This window comes from Euprymna scolopes, chromosome 16 (genome assembly GCF_053919585.1).
Source record: "Euprymna scolopes isolate OS-2025 chromosome 16, ASM5391958v1, whole genome shotgun sequence".
In the NCBI taxonomy this organism is placed as follows: Eukaryota; Metazoa; Mollusca; class Cephalopoda; order Sepiida; family Sepiolidae; genus Euprymna; species Euprymna scolopes.
In genome coordinates, this window is record NC_136497.1 from 43,419,474 (window position 1) to 43,447,320 (window position 27,847).

The 27,847-nt window shown below is 34.8% G+C and overlaps 1 protein-coding gene across 8 annotated transcripts in view; it reads right to left on the minus strand.

Moving 5' to 3' along the window:
* Positions 1–18,486, minus strand: part of LOC145295929 (sex peptide receptor-like) — a 701,703-nt gene extending 683,217 nt beyond the window's left edge. For all 8 annotated transcript variants that reach the window (XM_080141813.1, XM_080141812.1, XM_080141810.1 and 5 more), the window contains exon 1: positions 16,153–18,486. The gene's annotated coding sequence lies outside the window, so the exon portion shown is untranslated. The remainder of the gene's footprint in view (positions 1–16,152) is intronic.
* Positions 18,487–27,847: the final 9,361 nt, after the last annotated feature.

The window sequence follows — 27,847 nt, forward strand, 5'->3', positions numbered from 1 at the left end:
TATATATATATATATTAAACAATGTTATTGAAGAAGAAAGAGTACATGTCACTTAATGTCTGTTTTTTAAATTGCGTTATTAAGTATTCCATTTTTCAATGAATGCTTCCCAACGGACTTTTTTTGTCAGGAAATGCAATGTTGCTATCGAAACTTATTCTGTAATCACTTAGTTATACGTCCAACATATTTCTGTATGATTCTAATTTAGATAGAGTTCTGAAACGTTGTCTTCGGTCTAAGTTCGACTAGTCAAACCGGCAGAATAATCACACACACACACACACACACACACACACACACACACACACACACACACACACACACACACACACACACACACACACACACACACATATATAATCTCTCCCAATATTTATGAACTTAATTAGAACAGAGAATCGAATCAAAAACTATGTGTGTATGTGTATATATATATATATATATATGTATATATATATGTATATATATATGTATATATATATATATTTGTATATATATAGTTCTTAATTTTTTTCTCCATTTTGCCCCTTACTTTTGGAGTTCCTATTTTGAAAATAACTGAATAATTGTTATAATTCTTTTTCTATCCTTTAGAAATGATTCACATTTTAATATGTATGTTATTATGGATGATATCGACTACCAGTTGTAAAAGTGTCAGCTTTTCACAGTTATTGTTTCTTTCAATATTAGGTTTTAAATTCTGTTCCTTGGTTTTGGACGCTACAATATATATATATATATATATATATATATATATATATATATATATATATATATATATATATATATGTATATATATATATATATATATATATATATATTGTAGCGTCCAAAACTATATATATATATAACTGTCAATCGCTGATTGCAGATTAGTAAAATATCAATATTTCACAAAAAATGAAAATTGTATCATCCAAGGGCTGCTTTAAAGTAATTTTTTCCCCAAAATTCACTCCATATTCACGAAGTTATGGCGTTTTATTTAAAATCAAGGAAATTATACTGTGCAACGCTTTATTGCAGATCTCTTAAATTGCCAAAAAATCAGGTGATTAAAGGTTATCGAATATTAAAGGATAGTTGCTGGATTCGCAGAAGGATTGTCCATCAAAAATTTAGTCACAGAGCTGGAATAGAATCCAAAAACCTTGGCTTCATTCTTGGACAACCCGAACACCAAATCCAGAAAAATAAGTGCACCAGGAGAAACCTTGCAGATCGTGATATTCGGAAAATTCGTAGGGAATATACCGAAACACACACAGAATGAGTGCTTTCATTTATGCAAAAGCTGGAATCGCTCCAAAATCCAGGCAGGCCGGATATAATGTGTTGAATGAGACTGCAAGGTACATCAAACCACTTCCAATGCCTCCATTGAGCAAACAACATAGGGAAAAACAAATGGCTATAAGACTGAATGAAATAAAATGGATTTCCAACAGGTCTTATTTAGGGATGAGGCCCATGCTACTTTTAACGGTTCGGATATATGGACCAAAGTTCGAAATTAAAACGGAACTCCGACTCGTTACAGAGTTCATCGCCAACAAGGAGGTGGAGGCATCATGTTTGGGGCGGAAATCATTGGGGATAAGTTGATTGGAACATTCCGCCTGTCAGAAGGTGTAAAGATTACCAGCAATGCGTACACGGCCTTTTTGGATAAGCATTTGTCGACACAACTAAATGACCTACCATTGTTACGTCACTTTCAGATGATTTTTATACATGGCAATGTACCATTCCATTCTGCTTGGGGCGACTGCAGCTTTCCTTGAATCTATGCGATTCGTTGGGGAAACTCTCATGATCTGATCACCGGGTTCTCCAGACCTTACCCAATTGAATATCTCTAGTCAATATTAAAACGAGGAATTTATGAGGGAGGAGAGCAATTTACTACAAAGGATGCCTTGTGGAGGAACATAGTTGATGTTGCTTGAGCAATAACTCCTTTTAAAATCAAGCAATTGACTTCCTCGGGGGACAAACAGTTGTGATTTAAAAAAAAAGTGGATATGCCGATACATAATTGTTTTATATGAGTCCCATATCTAGGATATGTTTTTGTATACGGTATCACTGGTAGAATACTTAACATAATTAATCGACAGACAGTTATGATAAAAAGTAAAGTTTGACTGATAAGACATTGTATTTTTGCCCTAAAACAACATTTTTGAAGACCTGCAATAAAGCGATGGACAGTGGAAATTCTTCGATAAAGAATAAAATATCATAACTACTTGAATATCGCAGGAATTTTAATAAAATATTTGGAAATAACTAACCTTAAAGCTGTCATTTGATGATATAATTTCACAGTATATATATATATATATATATATATATATATATATATTATAGTTCCTGATTCGATTCTCTGTTCTAATTAAGTTCATAAATATTAAGTAGAGATTATCTCTTTTGAAACTGAAAAGACAAAACTTATAATAGCTAGCAATTCAATATGCAATGTTTTTCTTGATTCCTTTACACAGCAAGGAGGCTACTCATAGATACTCATATATTGTTTGATCAATCAATTAGACGACAAAAATGGTATTAGACAGCAGTTCTACACTATTCCCTGACTTTCAATTACAACAATAAATATTTGACATCAATTAATTAATATTCTCCGATTTTTAGTTTCTTTTTGAGTATTTTAAATGGGGTTTAGAGGACACTTATTCACATTTAAAATTCTAACTCGGCCACCACATTTTTCTAGTGTCGCTCTTTCTTACATTATATACCTATATACATTTATATATATATATATATATATATATATATATATATATATATATGGGTATTTATTCATATATCCCTATTTAATAGTAATAAATTATGCTTAGTGTAACAATTTATTACAATTTATTTTTTAAATTATAGATTTAAGCTCTATTGGAAATTATATCTAGGAGGTTGTTTGTTCAGGGCGCGTCTTCATAAAACATAATGTTTCTATCTATATCTATACAGGGTTAAGTTTTCGTCGCACTTACATTGATATTAAAAACCTATTTTTTCTATAACATTATTATAAGTAATTTCTTAATATACTCAGTCATGGATATGTGAGCCGTCTAGCTGAATCCACTGTGAAAAATTTCCCCCATTCTATATCTGTGCCTAAATCAAAACGCGGATTCCATGAACAAAGCTTCTTTCTTAGAACTGCACGCATGTGGAACTCTGTTCCGTCTGCCTACTTCCCACCGGACTACAACTTGGATGTTTTCAAGTCCAATGTTAACAAATTCCTAATGAACCGCCACCTTAAGTAAACACTTCATCAAATCTCCACACTAACGTAATGTACTTGCAATAACCCTTATCCCTGAGTGGCTTCCGGGCCTTGATAAGTGGTGATCACTGTGTAAAAAAAAAAAAGCTAATAAATAAGAAATAAGGAATTCGCATATTCTTTAAAAACGATTTTCATTAATTAATGCAAACTAAACGTCACTGTTGGGTGACATGTGAAACTTCCCTCCGGTGCATCGGTGGATTCCTAACTAAAGCATGAAGATTTGATTGAGCGATTTCACCAATTTCAATAACGATAGAATATGAGAAGGGTCGAAAGATTCGTTGATTCTCATTCAATCTAGGGCAATGTCAGGTCTCCTTGCGAGATTTAAATAAAAAGGTTCTAGCAAACGCACATGCACATATATATATATATATATATATATATATATATATATATATATTACTTTTTCACCCCAAACAAGGCAAATTGCCACTTTGGTGTAGGGGGCTACTATCAGGGGCAACAACTACTGGGGTACTATGTAGGGATTTGGGCAGCAAGGTGTCGATTCACGTTACACTTGAACTTCTGCACGTCAGTACTGTTGGGGAAGCAGGGACCTGGAATGGAATTCCAGAGTGTAGCGGTTCTGGGGAAGAAACTATTGGAGTAAAAAGATCTTTTACATCTAGGGATCTCTACAGTGTGGGGGTGGGATTTAGCAGCCTGTCGGGTTTGTCGAGGGTGCTCACGTCGTGGGGGCACAAGTGATTGCAGTTTGTCAGAGCATTCACCACTAAAATACTTGTAGAAAAGGCAGATGGATGCAACATTTCGTCGATGGGGCAGAGGCTGAAGCTTAGATGCCAGTTCTGGGCCTATCAGGTTTGCGACTCTCTTTTGAACCTTGTCAAGGAGTGAGAGACTAGTAGCAGATGCACCAGCCCAGATGTGGCAGCAATACTCCATACATGGGCGAATGGTGGCCTTATAGAGGTACAGGATACTTTCGGGTGTTAGTAGTTTTCTAGCACGGTAGAGAGAGCCCACCTTTCTTGCAGCGGCCCTGGCAATGCCTTCAATGTAATTGTTCCAACTCATGTTTCCTGTGAACGTTAGGCCAAGGAGTTTGAAAGATGGACTCTCAGATAAAGAGTCGTTAAACGCGACCAACCACTTTTGTCCCCATTCCACTACAGATTGGAGGTCTTCCTCTAGTGTTTCTGCCATTTCTTTAGAAATGTGTTCATTCGTCTTCCTGTCGTGCCTGCCATAGAGTGTAGTGTCATCAGCATATATACCCATATCAGAGGCAATTTTGTCGGGGAAGTCATTTATGAATATCAGGAACAATAGAGGTCCAAGGATAGAACCCTGGGGCACCCCCGCATTTATATCATATTGTTTAGATGTACGACCGTCGAGGATAACCTGGATTTTTTTCTTATCTAAGAAGGATTTAATTATGTTAAGTATTCTACCAGTGATACCGTATGATCTGATTTTCCTGAGGAGATCCTCATGCCATACCCTGTCAAAAGCCTTAGATATATCTAGAGCTACCGCTCTGTCCTCCCCCGCTTTGTCCAGTGAATGTTATATACGTTCAGAAATATATATATATATATATATATATATATATATATATATGTGTGTGTGTGTGTGTGTGTGTGTGTGTGTGTGTGTGTGTGCGTGCGTGCGTGGTGTGTATGAAGCGTAAATTGTATGTGTGTATGCGGACAGTATCTAACAAACTATTCTGTGAATTTTTGTCACAAACATGAAGCGATATATAGAAGACTTGGATTTCGATTTTGGTTTTAGCCTGTAAAAATACGAGAGCTGCCATAAAGTCCAAAATGAAAAAAAAAACTGTTGACCTTGGCAAAAGTAAATAGAATAAAGCTTATCCTTCTTCTGTTGCTTTTGCACATACGCAACATTAAAAATTCATAGCTTAAAGTCGTTTAATTTTTACCTTTTGTATCCATCTGTCGGTAGCTCAGGTGATAAAGATGCTGAAGCGATAAATAACGACTAAAACGAAACAGTTAAACGTTTCCGTTTCAATTTTGGGGTTACCATTTTTTTATAACTTTTGAAACCATAAATATATATTGAATAATAATGAATAGAGAATTGGTTCTATAATAATACATACTAAATCTGCACGAATTTAAATAAATATTTATGCCTATTTGACGACCGGGCAAAGCCGGAGTACCTGCTAGTATATACATATATATATATATGTATATATATATATATATATATATATATATATATATATATATATATATATATATATATATATATTCAAAATGTGAAAGATGATATACTTATTTATACAGTATAAACAACGTCGCAACTCACAGAAGCCGGACGTCCAATTTATACTCATCAGTTGTACATATCCGATTTAGGATTCGAAGCCGGAATCTCTGGCATGCGAAGCGAGCACCTTGACACTTAGCCAATCTCGACAATACGATTAGCTAACACAAATCAAGCAAATCGTGGCGAAATCCAACTATAGAATGTACCACTTTCGTCTTAAACAAAGGGTGTGGTCATCCAACCGCTGAGAACCCAAGCCGATGTCTAAAAAGTAGGATTTTTTATACTCGGTAGTATGAGGCCATTAAACAAGCTGACCTAGCGAACAAATTAATATTATAATTTTCAGAATGTGATAGATGATATAACTATTTTCAAGTCAGGTTTCGAATCACTCACCATCTTATTATGTGTGTATATTGCTGAAAGAATTACTGTACGAATCAAGCTACAGAGATCAGCTGCTTTTACCAGTTCCTCGACAACTTCTCTGGATGATGTAAATAAAACCATACAGCACGCACGGAGGCTACTTGACGATGAGTACCGACACAAATTGAACAGATACGTGCCCATCAAATTGGGGACAGAGTTGTAAAATATGGCGTAGGATTTGTGAAAAGGAAAACACGTGCAACGAATGCTGTGGGACGATATAAGTCGACAGAAATTGAGAAAAAAAGTTGAGGCTCCATCACGAACAACCAGACTACGATATTGCTGAAGGTGAAAATATCTGGGTACTTTTATTAAACGGCTATACACTAAGTGCCATGGATAAATTACCTCAGAATATGTAAAGCATAGACGTATTGACTTTGTGAATAGTGTAAATACTGAGCGTAAAATACTGGCGTTCCACAGAACATAACAAGTCAATAAAAACATACTTTTAGAGAGTATCAAAATAACCCCTTCTTATATAACGGCAACTACATCTTCCTACTCTTTATTTCGTTTCTTCCTTCATCCTTATGCCATATATTTGATCAATCTACATCCCATGTTATTTTCTATTTATTTTATGTTTTCATGTCTATTTTCGTGTTTATTTTACATTTCCGTCTTATTATACTCTAAGCTAAATGTAGCATTTCCCTATATTTTTAAACGGACCACCTTCTCCTCTTTTTTATGAAAAGCATTAGGCTTCGAAATGCAGAAATATAAAATTGTATAAAATCCATATTAAGCAAACTACAGGAAAATGTCTATGTTCTCCTATGAGATCGTCTACCTGGCTGTTACATATATACAAGGCATGAAAGTAATTTAGCAAAAAGTTTATTACCATACTGCATGTACCTCATATGTATGGATGATCTAAAACTATTTGAAAGAAAATGACGCTAGAAACACTTAACAAATACAACCAGAAGACAATAACTGCGATAAAAAAAAGAAAAATCTGGGTAAAACGGAAGACCTGGAATTACTTGATGGGTGATGATGGCATTTGGTGAATGTGACAACAAAATATATTTTAGCATTCTGAATTGATACCATAAAATATACAAATAACTCACATCGAGTCTATCTCATATTGATACAGATTTAGAATTAGTACATCGAGGTAAAAATAGAAAGCATAAAAAAACGGACGTTCATAATTATATGCGGACACTAATATTCACGAAATTACTACCCATTTTTACTAATGAACGATCACTGTTAATGACTTGTGTGAGAAATTCTAGATTTAAAGGAATGAGTCGGTTCCTATTTATTTGCCTACACAGAAAAAAAGTCCGGGTTTTAATTTGAAAAAAAAAAGACACTTTCCCCAAACAGGCTACTTTTGATTGGGACAAAAGTGAATGTTGTTTCAGTCTGGAAAATTTTCCTTTTTACTTACCGAGGACAGAAAAAAAGTTGAAGTGTTTATCAGAATAGATACTGCACTTTGATCTTGGTCAAAAACCGTGATGATAGTCAACGAGACAAACAAAACATGTAAAATATTAGATTTTTCCGCCTCAGCATATCAAAAGGTGACGATGGTGCAAGCAAAAAAATAAAAAAGCTTTAGAAGTAAAGGATACTGAATGCAAGAAAGATAGTTCTAAAAATACTAGAGAATAAAATTAGAAGAAAATGGAATACATATGAAGCAGGGTATTGATGAATAAAACTAGCTGGAATATTAAAAAATAATTCGATTGCAAAAATCAACTCAGATAACCAGGTAATCCATGATATTTCTGGATGAACTACAAATAAAATAACACTGTATAAACAGGGTAAGATATACAGAAGGACACATGAAACACAACCAAAAGGGCCTGAAATTATCAAGGCATAAGGTGCCATAAAGAAAGGCACTAAGAGTACTGGAATTCTTGGTATGTTTATACTCACTGAAATTCTAAAGAAAGTCAACAGCTGTTAACAGCGAAAAATCAATAATAAACGGCTGTTGTGATAAGACAACGCAAAACGCAACGCACTTTACAAAAATTTCTGAAAAGAAGCGCGTTGGGAATATGGAAAGCTTGTCACTCAGAATTTTGCTTTTGTCTGTGAGCGATCACTTGTAAAGAAATCGTGTGATAAAGTCTAGTGATTAAATAATAATAATAATAATAATAATAATAATAATAATAATAATAATAATAATAATAATAATAATAATAATAATCTGAAACTGTTTTCAAAAACAAAGACAGAACTAAAAACACTAATAAACACGACCAGAATCTTTAGCCAGGATACCAAATTAAATTCAGTATAGAAAAGTTCGCACTGCTGACCATGAAGAGGGAAACACTAGAAGGAACAGAAGGTATAATATTGCCCAATCAAACAGAAATGAGGGCGCTAGATGGACATGATAGCTACAAATACTTGGTAGTGCTGGAAGCAGATGCCATCAAAGCAACGGAAATGAAAGAGAAAATAAAAAAGGAATACCTCAGAAGAACAAGTAAATTCATTGAAACTAAACTAAATAATAGACACCTTATTAAAGGAATAAACACGTGTACAGTGTAACTAATAAAATACCTTAGACCATTTATAAGCTGGGACAAGGAAGAACTAAAGAATCTCCACCAGAAGATCAGGAAACTCATGACGATGCACAATGCATTACACCCGCGGGATAATACTGACCGATTATATGTGAAATGTAAAGACGGTGGAAAACGGCTGGTCTGTATAGAAGACTGTGAATAATATAAAAATAGATTAGAAAAATACATAATGCAAAACACTCAAAAATAATTACTGCAGCAATAGACACGGAAGAAATAAACGAAGAGAAGAGAAATAAGACAAGGACAAAAATGGGAAGAGAAACAGCAACATGGACGATTCATAAGTATTACAAAAGACGAGTCTATCGAAAACACTTGGAAATGGCTACAAAAAGGACACCTTAGCAGGGGAACTGAATCACTAATAACAAATACACAAGATAACGCAATTAAAACCAAGCAAGGACCAACAAGACACAAGAAAACATCAAATGCAGACTCTGCCGGAAAAAAGACGAAACAATAAACCACATAATACGTGAAACTAGCCCAAAGAGAATATAAAATAGACATGATCAAGTGGGGAAAGCAGTACACTGGCAATTATGCAAACAATTGCATCTTGAACGTACAGGAAATCGTACAAACACAAACCGTTAGCAGTACTAAAAAATGAAAGTCACTAAGGAAATGAATATACAAACAGATAAACCTATCCAAGCAAGAAGACCGGATATCATAACAGTTAACAAGAAGGAAAAATCTTGCCAGATTGTAGATTTTGCCAGTAGACCACAGAGTGAAGATCAAGGAGACTGAAAAGCGGAGCAAGTACACGGAACTGGCCAGAGAGTTCAAAGGGATCTGGAAAATGAAGAAAGTGAATATAATAGAGCGCTAGGAACGATACCAAAAAAATTGAAAAAGAGAATGTGAGGGATTGGAATTAGATGGCAGAGAAAATATAATGAATTTCAGTGATGAAAACTGGAGAAATATTAAAGAAAACTCTTGAATGTGGAGACTAACACCACATATAAACTACATACAAACTGGATATAGAAACGGCTACAGATTCAAAACACAAAGAAACACCACATGAAATCATGAAAACTGAAACTTTATAGCATTAAGATACCGCACCCACCATTTTTTTGTGAGTGTCACCTATAACGGGCACCACACTAAATAATGAGGGCCAAGGAGAATAAAAAGACAAAGGAGAGAAAGAACTAGCTAAACCTCCACTGGATAAGTGCAAAGAGGACTGGGACCTTGGGGAGGCTTATTGCTATATACATTTCAAAGAAGACCAATGGTCGACGCTAACAAAAAATCAATGGTAGGCGGCTGTTGCGATGATGCAAATTCTTTTTGCAAAGGTTATCGAAAGAGGTAGACAGTACTGAAAATCTGGGGAGACTTGTTGGCACCTAGACTCCAGGAAACACCACAAGTTATACTCAAAAAGCAATCTTTGATGATAGCTTGTGTGACTAATACTGGTGTGTAAATAATAATAATAATAAATAATAATAATAATAATAATAATAATAATAATAACTTTAATGAAAACTGGTTGACAGTGTATAACTGAGATTAAAATACAAATAGGTCTCTTCCAAGGTGATCTTCTATCACGATTACTGTTCATCATAGCCACGATGCCCCTTAACAATCTATCAAGAAAATGCCAAGCCGCATAAAAGTTCACTAATGCAGATGGAAAAATGAACATCCTAGGGTACATGGAAGGAACTAGAGACGCTAAGAAACACAGCCAGAAAACAGCAAATGCAGAATCTGTAGACAAAGGAACGAATAAAAAACCCATAATAAACGAATGCAGCAAACTAGCCCCTAATAATATAAGAATAGATACGATAAAGAAGTGAAGACAGTACACTGAGAATTATGTAGACAACTGCACCTTGAACACTCCAATAGTACAAGCAGAAATCGAAATCAGTATTTGAAAATGAAAATTACAAAATCTAATGCGACAAAAAGATAAACCCATCTAAGTAAGAAGACCGGATGTCATAATTGTTAACAAGACAAAATATTTTGTAGATTGTAGTTTTTGCAGTTCCAGCAGACCGCAAAATGAAGCTCAAAGAGACAGATAAGCAAAGCAAATAGACTAAATAGGCCATAAAACTCAAAAGGATATGGAAGATTAAGAAAATTAAGATAATACCAATAATAGTAAGAGCACTAGAAACAATATTAACAAACTTTGAAAAAAAAAAAAAAAAGAATGGGAGAAATTGGAATCAGAGGGATGGCTGAAAAGATACAACGGATGACAGTAATAAAAACGGCTAAAATATTAGGGAAAACCTTTATTTCATTATTGAAAGAGGTGATGAGTACTGGAAATCTGGGGAGACTTGTTGCCAATCAGACTCGAGAGAACATCACAAGTAGTTTTTAAAGAAGATTTCATGATTATGGCGTGTGAAAACTCTTAGTGAATAACAATAATTCTGATTTTTTTTATCAACGTCTCCCTTAAAAGAGATGTGATTAATTTCCAGAGGACTTTCCTCGATCCCGGCTCCAAACCAGAAGCTTCAAAGATCAAGGGTTTTCCTAAGGATGTTGGTGGTACCTACAATAACAGAGGGTTTAAGGCTGCTTAAAACATCGGGGATTCGTAGTTTTTTCAATTGTCCTTCCAGACGACTTGATACTACTCCTAACGTACTAACTACGACCGGGATTATTTGTGTTTTAACCCCGTGTATACGCCTTATCTACAACGCCAATGGAGCATAATTGCCCCACTTGGCGTCTCTCTCACGTTAATAATAATAATAATAATAATAATAATAATAATAATAATAAATCGTCGAATGCGGCAACCAACCAACGAACACTAAATAACCACAGTTTAGCTGAAATAAAAATGGAACATGGAATATAAAAAGAAAAATGCACGAGCCCAAGGGAACTGAAACTGAAAATTCCTATAAACTGTGCCCCCCATAATCATACACGCATGTGGTGGCACTACCATCGACTACTACCATATAAAATAGTTCTCGATACTCAAAAAGGTTGAGAAGGCCTAGGAGAATAAGCACCAACTAGGCATCCACTGCACAATTGATTAGAGTATTAGCATCCTGGGAATGATTATTGCAACTCAAGTTCTAGAAATAGCCAACGGCCATTGCTAGCGAGAAATCAATGGCAAACCCAATTTTGCAACGATTATCGACTGAAGTGAAGAGTACTGAAAATCTAGGGAGACTTCTTGTTACTTGGACTCCAGAGAAAAACACTACTTATTGCATTGAGCAATTGCTTTTACTGAATTATTTTAAAACTTTTAGTGAGAGAGAATGAATGAATGAATGAATAATAATAATAATAATAATAATAATAATAATAATAAGAAGAAGAAGAAGAAGAAGAAGAAGAAGAAGAAACCACAAAAATGGCGAACGGTCATTGCTAGCGAGAAATCAATGGAAAACGACTGTTGCGATAACAGCCGATAATTTTGCTACGATTGTACTGGTAAACAAAAAATTGTCATCTGCAATTTTCCTGCTGAGTAAGGGCGAATCTGATGCGCTGAACGCAAAAATCTCATCAATCAAATCAATCAGGCAACTTTTCAAATTTTTAAGCTATGGTCACATATTCCTTACGTTTTTGTCCACACATATGCATGTGTGGAGCATTTTAGAAAAAGTTGGGGAGGGTAATATGTCATCTCGAATAATTGTTTGGATTAGAAATGATTATTTTAATGACAATTAGTATTCAAGTGCGATACTTCAGAGTAATTATGTCAGAATAAATGATCAGTTTTCAATCATAAAACCTCAAAATATTCCAAAAATTGGTGCGGCACGTAAACCTCGTTTTTACTGATTTTTCCCCCTTTTTTTACAAAAGGATCACCACTTATCAAGGCTCAGATGCCACTCCAGGTTAAGGGCTAAAGATTGTACCTTGGTCAAAAGGACAATATAGTTAGAAGTGTAAATTTGGTAAATTGGATTACTTAAGAGGAACGACTCATTAAAATTTTTTTTTACTTTGAACTTGTAGACGGCCATTAGTCACCTGGAAAGCAGGTAAACGGAAGAGAGTTTCACAAATGTGCAGTTCTTAGAAAGAAGCTTTGTTCGTGGAATCTACGTTTGGGTTTAGGCAGAGATAAAGAGTGGGGGAATTTATTGAAAGTGTTTACAGCCAAACAAGTGTTTCTCGTGAATGTTTGACAAGAGGGCATCGATTGGAGTTCGCACGAGCACTTTCCTTGAGAATAAAGATAAAACAGAAGCAGGCTCGCAAGTCTCCTCTGTGAGAAAAAGGTTGCGGGGAAAAGAAAATGGCATTCCCTACTAGGCTACGAAGTCTATTCTGAACTCTGTCAAGGCAGGATAAGATCTTCCTAGCAGCTCCTGCCCAGATGTGACAGCAATACCCCATCCTAAGACGTATCTGGCTCTTATATAGGTAGAAAATTGCACCACCAAGTAGATACCTATTGGATCGATAGAAGGATCCCATTGTTATTCCAGCGACTTTTGCAACAGATTTGATGTTGGTATTTCATATTAGATCAGGAGTAAAGGTCAAGCCCAGAAGCTTGTCAAAACATGGAGCCTCCCCAAGACGAGAGCCATTCATTTCAATTGATGGCAGGTGTGTATCAGAGCGTTGATGATGCAAAGATAGAAGCTTGGTTTTAGATGCCTTAAAAGTAACATTTTCCACTGTACTCGTCGCTGAAAATAACAGATTGATACACCTAACTAAAAATTAATATCCAAATGCTAAAGCTGGAAATGTGCAAACTGAATTGCAACTGAGAGAGCCTTATTTTTGTGAGCGTCCAGAAAAGACCAGAGGTCATTGCTAGAGAACATCAATGGTTAAAAACTGTTGCTATAACAAAAAGTAAATTAAAAAGGTTAATAAAAGAGGCGGAAAATGCTGAAAACCTACGGACACTTGTTGTCGCTTGGCGTCCTAAGAACACCACTAGTAAATTTCCACATAATAAATTACTGAAAATGTATCGTTTAGAAACTCCCAATTAGTAAATGATAGTGATAATATAACGAAAGAAAATACGAAAGGGGAGCACAATCTAGACCAGTGGTTCTCAACCTTTTTTTTTTACTCATGAACCATTTTTCCGTTCTTTTTATCTTGGTGGACCCCTTCATAACTATTGGTCATAAGACAATTTTCTATTTTTCACTCATTCAAATTTTGAGGTTTCAATAATCAAAGAAATATTATATAATTAAGCATTATTTTTAAATGAAAACTAATTTAATGCAAATAAACTATTCTACAACAACTATAATAATAATAAGTTTTGTTATGTTTTGCCTGTGGACCCCCATAAATACTCAATGGACCCCTAGGATCCATGTGGACCCCGGTTGAGAACCCTGATCTAGACCTTGACTGGAAAGGCAGGGAGAGCAGTAAAATCATAAAGGGGTTATTGTCCCTAATATCCCAGAGAAAACGAACGGCTGTTGTTAGCTAAAATTATATGTTAATCAGAGTGGTTACCAACGGTGATTAAAACAACTGAAGAGTACTGAGGATATTTAGTGTCAATCCGATTCCAGAGAAAAAAACCCTACTGTTTGCAAGTAGGTTATCACTGAGAACTTCTATTTTACAAACATAATGCAGTATAATAAGGAAGACAAAGATGAAAGAGATAAATGTAATATAAACAAAATAATTCATATAAGCACACACACACATACACACTCATATATATGTATGTGTATATATACATATAAACACACGTATACACACAAATACACACACATGTACACACAGACGCACACACACACACATATATTTTATTAATATAATATTTTTTATTTCATGGTGTGCAAATAAATAAATAAATAAAAAAACGAAATTATCGAAAAGGTATTGTGCTCTTCTCAGTTTGTCGAAAATGGCAAAATGCCTGAACAGAGAAATGTAACACAATCAAACATCTGCACATGGATATTTCAACGCTCACGCAAACACACACGCACATAGAAATAGTTGCGTATAACCTGATCTCATTGAGGGTGTGGGTGTATAAGTGTGTATTTAGCTAGGATGATTTCATTAAGAAATTTTTTTTTTAATTACACGAATCTACTTTCGTGTTAGAGTTATTTTAAATTTTCGATTTTCCTAATAATCTATTTGCAATTCCGATCACACACACACACACACACACACACACACACACATACACACACACACACACACACACACACACACACACATATATATATATTCTCTTTACACATGAAAATAACTGTAGAACTGTTGTGTGTTTCTGAAGAAAATGTTAACTTCCTCTGATAAATTGTTTGGTGTCCGTACGCAACTCAACAAATAGATGGAAGGCAAAATAAAATATTATAAAATAAAAAAAAAATTCTTAGAGTCTGTAATGTAAACTACTGATATATATATATATATATATATATATATATATATATATATATATATTTGAATCCGTACATATAGAAATATATATATATATATATATATATATATATATATATATATATATATTGATATATATTGATATATACATGCATTTCCTCATATATTCCGTACATATAGAAATATATGCATATATATATATATATATATATATATATATATATATATATATTGATATTGATATATACAATCATTTCCTTATATATTCATACATAAACCTACATATATAGATTTACATACAGGGAGAATCATACGTATTAGGTATATATATATATATATATATATATATATATATATATATATATATATAGTCATGAACACTGAGACTATTTCTCTGTATCACAGCTCATCACTGCGGCTAGACTAGCACCAACCCTAGCCAGGTATGAAACATACAACCATCTAGTTTATAGTCGGCAGTTCTAATCTCCTGCCTATAAGATTGGTGCCAGTAAACGACTTCATTAACTGTCCATTTATATACACACTTGTCCACCGCTTTTACAATGCTCATCCTGCATGTTTATTCACAAACAAGCCAACAAAGAACATCGCATAATGCAAATGAAGCGGCGGGTGAAATCATTTTATGACAGTACTCTACCAAAGAAGGGTGGCTTAAAATATAGTAATCCACAAGCATACTATTTTGCTATACCACAGCTATCAGTGCAGCTAGACTAGCACGTATCCCTAACCATATCTTTTGTTTCATTTAAGTCGATTTTTCAGAATAAGAAAGTAAATAGGGTATTTGCTGATAACGTTTTTAGTATTTATTACTAATAAGATGTAAATATATCTGAAACTTATTGCCTATTACTAAATCTAAACTTTTCTTGTATATATATATATATATATATATATATATATATATATATATATATATATATACATATCGGACAACTTAACGGAAAAGGGTTGATACAAATAAAATAAATGAGCGCAAATTGCCTCATCTTTTTGTAGAAAACTGTAATTTTTTTTATTTGTGTTAGTACTTAAAAAATGTATTTTTATAATCAAGCGCACAACATAATATTAGAAACACCCACTTACCTGGATTCAGGAAATTTAGAGCATCTTATGCACCGTTTTATAAAAAAATATCCTCTCGGATAAAATTGTGTACCGGTAAATCACGATTTCGCGAAAAAAAAAATGCCCTTTTTTAATGGTCAGAACAATTCACGCGCATGAAGAATATGCAAATAAAATTAAATACGTGTAAAGTTACCCGTGACAACACATGGATTCATTGGGAAAACACTTCTCTTGAGGTTTTCACATGTATTAAATACTTTTGCAGACACTGTTAATTACAGGAGGTAATTCCAAAGATGGGATTTGAGGGCATATACTTATTTATATTCCATCAAAATACATGTCAAGACAATATGAAAAACCTGAATTTATTCCCTGCTAATCTGTCATTATTTTCCGTCTTCCCGGTGTTCTTGCTAGTGCACTTAAAAAATGCCCGTGTAGGAGAGATGCAGTTGTTTATTACACAATCTTTGCTTTATTATAGATTTCCCACGCATGGACATTCACAAGGATATCCACTGTCTCTCCTAACTGAAACGAGTTTTTTCTGTTTCTCTCACCCTTTCTCTATCTATAAATGTTCATGGTTTTAGTATCTAGGTTGCTACGTAAGCTATACTTAGCCACACTGATGAATCTTGAAAAGACGAAACATTTGTCTCTGGATAATATATATATATATATATATATATATATATATATATATATATATAATTATCGATGGGAATGTAAGTTTCGAATCAGCAGTGCGGGAAGATAGAAAGCCTTATGTGTGCACAAGTTCGGAGTCCATAAATGTTCGAGAAAGCCAGTTTGTGTACGCGTGTGCGCGTGGATACATTTGGGCATGAATATGGTGCTGAAAAACCCATGTGTATTGCAAGGTAGGTACACGTTTATACGTATATCTGTGAGTGAGTACGGGACTTTTCAGCAGTGTAGAAGTATCTTTAAAATACAATAGAAAGTTGTAATTGGTCGAACTAGAAGCTTTTTCTTTCTTTTTTCTTTGCTTACATGTTTTTTCTTTCTATTTTAGGTGTCTCCATTTTTTGTTTTTGATCAGATTAATTACTTCACGCTTTTTCTGCCATTCAATTCTCGGCTGCTTTTTCAGTGGATCTTGGAAAATAGACTTTCGTGCTTCTTTGTATTCTGTTATTTTCTTTATTTCTTCTTTTATCCCTTCTTCTGAAAACACCACGTTTTCATTTAAGCTGATCTCCGAATCTTATTTGACTTAGAGTGCACGCTCCCTATCTGTCTCTGTGTCCGTCTGTATCTATCTCTTTTTCTTTCCTTTATTTTTACTTTTTTCTTTCTTTCTTTTTTATTATGCCTATTGTTTTTTTCCTTTCTTTCGTTTTAACTGTCTACTTTTTTGTGGATTTGAAAACGGTTTTTCTTTTCTTCCTTTCGCTACTACTTTTTTTTCGTTTCCTTTAAATGTTCAAGTCATTTATTCTCTTTGCATATCGTTATTTTTCTTTCTTTTTTTCTTTTTTGTTTCTTTATTCTTGTTTTTTAATACTATTCTTGTGAAATTCGTTATTTTCGTGTATACTTGTCTTTTGTCTTGAAAAACATTTCTCCCTTTTTTACTCTCTTTCTTTATCTCTTTCTTTCTCTATTTCTCTCTTTTCTCTTTCTTACCTTTTCACATGTGATATGTTCTTATTTTTTGTTCTTCTAACGACAGAAAAACTACACGCAAGTCTCAGTCTTTTTTTATGTGTGCATGGGGGTGGGGTATACAGTTACAATGGATGAGATGAAACAATTTGAGTCAGCCAAAAAAAAATTTCTCCTCCTCACACCGAGGACACAACAAATTCTATACTTTGATGCTAACCTGAAGACACTAACTGTCCCGTTCTCTCATTTTGACTTATCGATCCTTGCTCTTCGATTCTCTATAGTCTTTATTTTGTATTCTTTCTCTCCAATAGATTTAAGTTGTCTTCATCTTCTACCGCCTTTTCGTCCTGTCTTCCTCTATTCAATTAACTTTTCCGTATCTTTCCTTCCTCCCTCTCTCTCTCTCTCTCTCTCTCTCTCTCTCTCTCGCTTTCTCTCTCATTCTGTTTTTTTTTTTCACGTTTACTTCTGCGCGCACTTTATCCACTCCGTGTTCGTTTTCTTTTGTAGATTTCGGTATTGCGGCGAACAGTTGAATGTAGTTTCATTCACGTGGAGGGGGAGGGTATACGAATTTCTTCCCCCACGAATGATTTGCGAAGCAAGTGTAAAGGGAAAACAGAAGAAAGACACCGATTGGTGAATGGAGAGACGCGCGGATGATGAATCCGATTGGCTTACTGTCTGCCCAACGCACTGTAACGTCCTCGTCGTCACCACGGCAACGGCGTACGCCTCTTTTACTACAAATGTAGTAAGATTCAGAGACAGCCACACGCGTCAACATACACACACGTACGCACACATATACGCGCACACACGCATACATACACCTACATGTACAGGCACACGCATGATAAAGAAAATTAAAAAGCATACGGAGAGAGAAAGAAAGAGAGAGATAGAGAGATATAGAAAGAATTAATGAAAGGGGGATTAAAGATAAAAAAGAACGATATATCCATGCTTGATCGACGCAATAGTGGTGGCAATTTTACAAGTTGCAATTCATGCACAAAAAAAACCCATGTTAATTGTCATACACCTAGGATTAAACCGATCCATTCAGTTTTTCAATCTTTTATTTACATTTAACACATTGTAGCAGTCACCATAACAGACTATTTGCTCGTGGATTAATGCCCTCATTGCTGACTGATGCGGCCACGTACTGACCAGTTAGCTACCAGGGCGCATTAATCCTATGGGTTTCATTAAGGACTATTTACCCCTGTCAGGAACGATCCAGCGGCCAGCAGTGAAGTCTAGACCACCAAAGAACACGGATTTCTCTCTTTTCCCTCTCTGTTCACTGAATCTCCGAGGTTGTGACTACTCCACTGAAGGCTTCCCCTGGACAGCCTGGGGGCACTTTAAGTTTTCTGCTTCCCGACAGTAAAACAGTCGAAAACTTTATGTTCATTTTTCTTTTCTTTCGCCTCCGACATAGTCCTTCTTATTGCGAAACCTTTCCGTTGTGTGTGTGTGTATGTGTGTGTGCGTGTGTGTGTGTGTATGTGTGTGTTTATAAATAAGGGTATTGTTTAATTATTCTGTGCTTTCGTGTTTATTAATATTTTATTAGGGGTTTGTGCACTCACGCATAAAACTACAGAAAAATAAAACTATGTTTACTAATTTATGGTCATTGGATAAAACTTCCATGATATTGATATTAGCCATATAAAATCTTTTTACACAAGAACATGTATGTGTATATGTATTTCATTACACGAAGGAATTCACCAGGCCAACTGCCGAACTCATAAATATGAATTGAGCACGCTTGAAGTAAATAATTAAACAAAATATATACATAATATCTTATCTTGTAATATAACTGTATATATATATATATATAGAGAGAGAGAGAGAGAGCGATAGATATACATTTTTATGTATATATGCACACATACAGACATGCACGCACGCACACGCTCACACACACACACACACACACACACACACACACATATATATATATATATATATATATATATATATATATATATATATATATATATATATATATATATATATATATATATATATATATACCCGGGATGCTTTCAATAAGTTTCCAGACCTTTTTTGTATGGACACTTTTATTGAGAGTACACTCATGGAACTCTAGTTTCCTTCGAAGTAATCGCCCTCCGCTGCAATGTACTTGTACCATTCCAACAATTCTTGAAGGCCCAATGTTAAGATCTTCGCTAACGGGGCTTTAATCTCCTCAATTGTCTCATAATGACAAGTTCTCAGGTTTTCCTCGAGCTTAGGGAATAATCAAAAGTGATAGGGAGCAAGGTCTGGACTATAGAGAGGGTGAGGAACTGTTTTAGTGTCCATCTTGGTCAAGTCGTTTGTGTCAAGGATAGAATTGTGGACTGGTGCATTATCCTGGTGAAAATGCCACTGATCCGATTTGAAAGGTGCTGGCCTCTTCAGACAGAATCTCTTCCTGAACTCTGTAGGGGAAAAGAAGTTTAAGTGAAATTAAATCTCTTTGCCCCAAACAAAATAATAAAAAAAAAGTAATAAAACAAAATGACACCTCCTTCTGGTTTAAATGCACCGCATTTATTTTTTAACAAAAACAACAAGATGCGATCATTGAAAGTTTTTGCGAAGTGATTATGATTAGAATGTGAGATGAAAGTTCTTCGTAAAACTAATAAGATTAGAAGGTAAAAGTATTGTGTGAAAATAATGTCCTTATTTTAAAGTTGGTGTTTTAACTGGCGAAGTTCGCCTTATTTAAAAGTTCCATGAGGAAAGTAATTTGTGAGGAGAGTAATTCGTTGTTATTAATTAGAAAATGTGAGGAATGGGTGCGTGCATGCATAAGTGTGATTCTTGAGTGCCCGCGTGGCATGTGTAATTAGGGTTTTGTCGGCTTTGACAGCGACAATGTATCCCTTCTCAGGTACATGCTATTATAAAAAACCTAGACACCTCAAAAGCATGTGGACCAGATCTCATCCCAGCTGTGCTATTAAAAAAATGCTCTGCCGAGGTTGTTCCAGTTCTGTCCAAACTTTACAATAAATGCCTTAACGAATCTTGTTTTCCCGACTGCTGGAAAACCGCCTCTGTGGTACCAGTCTTCAAGAATTCTGGTGAAAGAACTGACCCACTAAATTATCGCCCCATTAGCCTCCTCTCGCTTTTCGACAAAATATTTGAGTCCTTAGTTAATCAAGCCTTAGTCCAGCACCTAACAGCTGCTAAACTCCTGACTGACAAACAATATGGATTCAGGCAAGCCCGTTCAACAGCAGATATCTTAACTGTAGTTTCTGAACGTATATACCGTTCATTGAACAAAACAGGGGAGGGTAGAGCAGTGGCCCTTGATGTATCTAAGGCTTTTGACAGGGTATGGCACGATGGTCTTCTAAGGAAAATTAGATCATATGGAATCACTGGAAGAATTCATAATGTAATTAAATCCTTCTTAAGTAATAGAAAAATCAAAGTTGTCCTCGACGGTCGTACATCCAAACAATATGACATAAATGCGGGAGTACCTCAGGGGTCTATCCTTGGACCTCTATTATTCCTGATATTCATAAATGACCTCTATGATAAAATTGTTTCGGAGATGGGTATATTTGCCGATGACATCACTCTCTATAACAGATATGAGGGGAAAACAAATGAACACATATCCAAGGAAATGGAAGAAACACTAGAGGATGATCTCCAATCCGTAGTGGAATGGGGACAAAAATGGTTGGTCACATTCAATGCTGCTAATACTAAGCTTGTTTCCTTCAATAACTACAAGAAACCTTCTCTACCACCAATAGAAATGGCCAAGAACACATTGCCTGAAAGTACTTCTTTTAAACTCCTCGACCTAACGTTTACAGGGAATATGAACTGGAATAGATACACTGAGAGCATTGCTAAGGCTGCTGCAAGGAAGGTTGGCTCCCTCTACCGTGCTAGAAAACTACTTACGCCTGACAGTATCCTATACCTCTATAAGGCCACCATTCGCCCATGTATGGAGTACTGTTGTCACATCTGGGCTGGTGCACCTGCTGCTTGTCTCTCGCTCCTGGACAGGGTTCAAAAGAGAGTCGCCAACCTGATAGGTCCTGAACTGTCATCTAGGCTTCAGCCTCTGTCCCATCGACGAGATGTTGCATCCCTCTGCCTGTTCTACAAATACTTTAATGGTGAATGTTCTGACGAACTGCAAACACTTGAACCTCCCCGACGTAACTACCCCCGACAAACCCGACAAGCTACTAAGTCTCATCCCTTTACAATAGAGATCCCTAGGTGCAAGAAAGCCTTTTACTCCAATAGTTTCTTCCCCAGAACTGCGGGTCTTTGGAACTCCCTTCCGGGATTCTGCTTTCCCAACTGCAATGATATACAGAAGTTCAAGTGTAATGTTAACAAACATCTTTCTACTCATCTCCCTTCATAATGACCCCGCTAATTAAGTCCCTAATAGTAGCCCCCTGCTTCAAAGTGGCACTGTGCCTTGTTTGGGGTGAAAATTGAATAAAAAAAAAATGAAAAGGAGAGGCATGTTCTCGTGTGAAGTCGAATCGACAAGAAGGGGAAAAAGGGAAGAAATAATGTTTGATGCGTTTTCATACAATTTGGACCGGCCCCCCAAAAAGATTGCTACTGCTGATATTTTAGCTTTTGAAAAAGCGTTAAAAAGACAATCTTCTAAATTTTCTCATTGGACGCTTGTGTCTCGTGATACTGTTGTTAACTACGTCCGCCAGAAATATGTTAATTTTACTTTTGTTGTGAGAAAAAGTGTGTGCGCGTATTTGAAATTATGCCGTTGCTAGAAGAACTTATTTTTTGTGAAAAATGTGCGGGGAAATTGAATAGGAATAAACGTTCGTATATTTGCGCGCGCGTGTGTATGCGTGACTGCACAACTCCCTTAAAACTTCAATATAGTATCCTCTACTGACTGTCTGTCCAGTGGGAATCCAGTGCATGTAGGGATCTGAATTAATCAGGTCGACCATCTTCCTGCTGTTATGAAAACGCCTTACTCTCTAAGCATCCTTAGAAAAAAGTTCTCACAAATGTTCCGCTTCTTCAATTCCTCGCAAAAAAATATGTACAGTTCTCACACTGACATCAAACTGTGCACTTATTGTCTCTTTAGACACACAACGAGCATTATACATGAAATCCTTTATTTGGCCAATCAACCCTGGTGTTCTGATTTCCTTACTCCTCCCACACCTCTCATTATCCCTCACAGACTGCCTTCTTGAATCTCTTACTCCTAAGTTGATGATTGGTTCATGCAAGATATTCCAAAACAGTTTGAAGCATTCCATACGTGTCTGTGGATTTTTTTCGAAGCTTAAAACAATATTTTACATATCTTTCTTCTAAAGTGTCCTCTCGTCCAGATTGCATTTTTGAAATTTACCAACTGTGACAATCAGTTTTTAGTAGGGTGTATTCCAATTCATGTTGTAGCTGTTCGTTTGAACATGAAATCATAAACATTGGTCAGTAATCTCATTAGGTGTATAGCAATAACATATAGCATTTCCAAGCGTCCACAACAATTTTTAATGCCTGTTAAAAAATCTGGAAACTTATTGAAGGACCTCGTATATCCATGTAAATGTAATATATATGCACGCATGCATATAATCCCCTGTCTCCGTCATATCATCGAAGTTAAGCAACTTTGAACATGGTCAGTACTAAAATGGGTAACCATTTGGGAATTCCAGGTCCCGGCATTGTTTCCAGTCAGTATTGGACCTCTTCTTGCCATTGGGTGAAAGCAGTGCCGATTCAAGAGAAGTGTGGTTGTAGATTGCGCAACCTTTGCATCACAATTACACGCGCAGCTACACTTACAGCAGTGCCCACTATCTCTTGAGACTGAACGGGACATCATTATATATAAATAAAATGTTAACTAGTGGCACCTGTGATATTCCGCAGGCAACTAATTCATAGGTATTATATTGATGCTGGCATTCTGTAGATGTTAAGCATTTCAAAATTGTAAGAAGTTCTGCAGAAATAAGCACGCTCTTTATTGGACGGTTTGTCCGCCCCTGAATCAGACTGCATGTTATTACTAACTGCCGAGAATATTCTTGGCGCAAAAATTATCCTTTCACATCTCAAGAATTCAACAAGACGCAGGCTTGAATGGACATCGAATTCTCACTCGCGGCTCGAAGCCTCGAACTTACCTAGTCACTATGAGCCGTTTTAATGCCAAATATGTGGGGCAGAAATGTTATTATCATTTGCAAACACCAATGCCCTTATGTTGGGCGAATGATTATATTATTTTACACTGTTGACTTTCTTCATTTCAATACAATGTCTGTCAAAGATGAAATTAAGGTCTACTGTTTGACCTGTTATTTGTCCGCCATTAGACTGAATCAACAGAGGACTCCTAACTCTTTAACCTTATAATTATTTTATATATATATATATATATATATATATATATATATATATATATATATATATATATATATATATAAGCCTGAAGAATCCTAGAGTGGATGAAACGCGGAATATTCAGTGTAGCTTAATCGCCATATATATATATATATATATATATATATATATATATATATATATATATATATATATATGTATATATATATGTGTGTGTGTGTGTGTGTGTATAACTTGAGTTCCTTCAAGTATAATCGAAACCGAAACCAAAACGTATGAAGAATTCTTGATGGAATTAATAAAAAAAATATAGATGACTGAAGTGCCATCAGTTATAACCGAAACCGTAATTATTAAAGAGCGCTCAATGCAGAACAGAGCTTGTATATAGTCTGTTTATCATACAAACAAATATCAATTCTTTTTTGGTCTGATGAACTGTTATCACTGAAACATGTATGCATATATATATATATATATATATACATATATATATATATCCAATAATGTTTGTATAATAAACAGATTATATATATATATATTATTGATCGAAAGTTTACATACACATGTATAGGTATATATATATATATATATATATATATATATATATATATATATATATATATGCCTGTACATGTGTGTGTAAACTTTCGATCAATAATGACGGAAAATAATTACGCTTGCCTAATGTTCGGACTATTTATTTAGATACAGTAAATATATTTCAAATAATAGAATTACATATGAGAAATATAACTTTTCATATGTAAATTATTATCATTTCTAATTGCTTAAAACATCACCGTTTACTTTTCATAACAGCGTGACAAATTTCTTTCCGACCTCATTTCAGGCGGTTAAACTTGGAATGCTTTCGACTTTTGGCCAGAAAAAAACATGCATTTTACTCACTAAATTTCGTTTGACAAAGTGGAAATACATAGTGGAAACATCTTACCGTTATTTTTTCTTTCTTTACCAATTGTAAACCGCTCTTAGAAACCATCCTAAGCGATACCCTGTCTATAGAACTAAAGTTTATAAGATGCATGGTGAGATGTAGAACATGGTATTACTAGTAAAATCAACATATTACAATGGAAAAAGTTCCATAATAATATTAAAGCAAGTAGTTTTAATGGTTTTATGATTAGTACCATATATAATTGCCTCTTTATGCATATTGTAAACCTATTTGGATACTCTTGTTCAAAAAAAGCAGACACCTCAGGTAAAATATTTTAAAATGTGGGCGTCACGATTCTAAGACCCTCTGACAACATTTCTCCATATATATATATATATATATATATATATATATATATATATATATGTATGTATGTATGAATGTATGTACATTTATATAATATTATCAAAGCAAAACTTATCAAAATAAAAAAGCTCAACACTATTAAGAGGACCAAACAATAAAAGACGAGGAATAAAAGTTATATATAACTTTATTATATCATAAGAACAATAAGGAAAAGTGAAAGGGAAAATATTGAAAAAGCTTTTTTAGGCCATGACATTTCGAAGCTAAATATTTCTCACCAAAAGATGAGAACGGCTAGAATTATATTAAATGGGCAAGAAAGTTTTTGCGGTTTTTAAATGTTAAATTCAGATGAACAAATCTTAGCTTAACCAAAAGTTAATGATTCGAAATGAGCACCATCAGAATCAACACACCTTTTCCAACACAAAACAAGTGTATTTATGCCAGTAACGTACAACACCTTACCTTCTGGTCGCAAATTAAATCGCTTAAGATGTTTTTGATATCGCCTAGGTTTTTGAGGGATTGTGGTAGTCGGTAGGTATGAGGTAAGGAGAGTATGGCGGATAAGGCAGAGTTTCGTAGCCCAATCTGTTTCACTTTTGCAGGGTCGGTTTAGCAACGTGCGGTCGAGCATTGTCGTGGAGGAGAATTGGATCTTATCTGTTGACTAATGCTGAGTGTTGTGGTAGATGTTTCTGATGCATTTCATCGATTTGTTGACAGTATTTCTCCGCCGTAATGTTTTCGCCTGCATCCAAAAAACTATAATGGATTAGACCAGTCGCAAACCACCAAACAGTCAGCAGGACTTTCTTTGGGTGCAACTTTGGCTTCTTGATTAAATCATTTTTATTTTTTATAATAATCGAAAAAAGCTTTAGTAATTTCAACCAATAATTAAGGTATGAAAATTTAAGTTAAAATTTAAGATAAAAAAGATTAAAAATTAGTTAAGCTATACCTAATGTAACACAGTTTCTAGCCCATAAAAAAACTGACGTTCACACAACATACTTATAAGCTGAAAAAACATGTAAATAAGGTTGGTAAGCTCTCTCCCTCTCTCTCTCTCTCTCTCTCTCTCTCTCTCTATATATATATATATATATATATATATATATATATATATATATATACTAGCTGTACCCTGCCACGCGTTGCAGTGGCTCAATTTGGTGTAATGGAAAAATTTAATAAAAAGAGAAAATGCATGTTTCTTATATTAGTACAGCAATCCACTGCAAAAAGTGAAACAGAAGGCGAAAATGAGAAAAAAATTGTACTCTTGCAGAATTTGATCTGGATCCTCGAGAGTTTCTGTCAATCATTCATGGTTTGGACTTGACCAACAATCAGTGGATGAAGCAAAAATGTTGAAACGCTAAATGTTTTTTTGTTGTTGTTGTTTTACAAAAATGTGAGTTAGTAATTAATATTTGGTTGATGGTGGGGGGAGGGGGCTACTATACACAGATTCGAAAAAGTTGTCCGAAAACAAATAAATGAAAGCAAAGGTAAGTTACGTTTCTACCTAATTGGATAATTGTTTAGTGTTTTTATGTAATGAAAAATGTTTAATCGGCTCAAAAAACAGAAATGGTCGCGGACTCTGTTGAATACGTTTGTTTGGGAAAGTAAGTTGAAAACTAAAAACTATACAAAACAGTGACTGAAACTCACCGAATATATGTTACCATGACATAAGTTGGCATAATCGGTGTGTTTCTGACAGTATTTTGTATAGTTCTTTTTTTAGTTTTAACTCACTTTCTCTAACTTAAAGTAATCAACAGTGTCCGCCACCATTTGTAGCTTTCAAATACCCCGATAAACACTGTTTTTCGAGCCGAATAAACGTTACATTAAATGAAAAGGGTTTGTATTACTAAACACAGATACAAAGAAGTTGTCAAAAATAAATATATATAAATAAATGTTATCAAAGGCAAGAAAAGTAAATGTTCTACCTAACTGGATAAGATTTTAGTGTTTTTATGTAATCTATAATCGGTTCAAAAACATTCAATGTGTATCGGTATATCTAAAAAATACAAATAGCGGCAGACTGTATCGAACACATTAAGTTTGGGGAAATTTTGGGAAAATGAGTTTAAACTAAAAAACTATACAAAATACTGTTAGGAACTCACTCAATATATGTTACCATGACGTAGGCTGGCATATAATCGGTGGTTTTAAACTTTTGCTCGATACAGGTGACGATTTTTAAAAGTCCCTTTTGGTGATTACCTAGTTTGAGGATATTTGTACAACTAAACGGCAAATCTGCTCCAACAAATCCGGTATTATTTTACTTTAAGGCCCGTTTCACGTTCATATATAACGAAATAT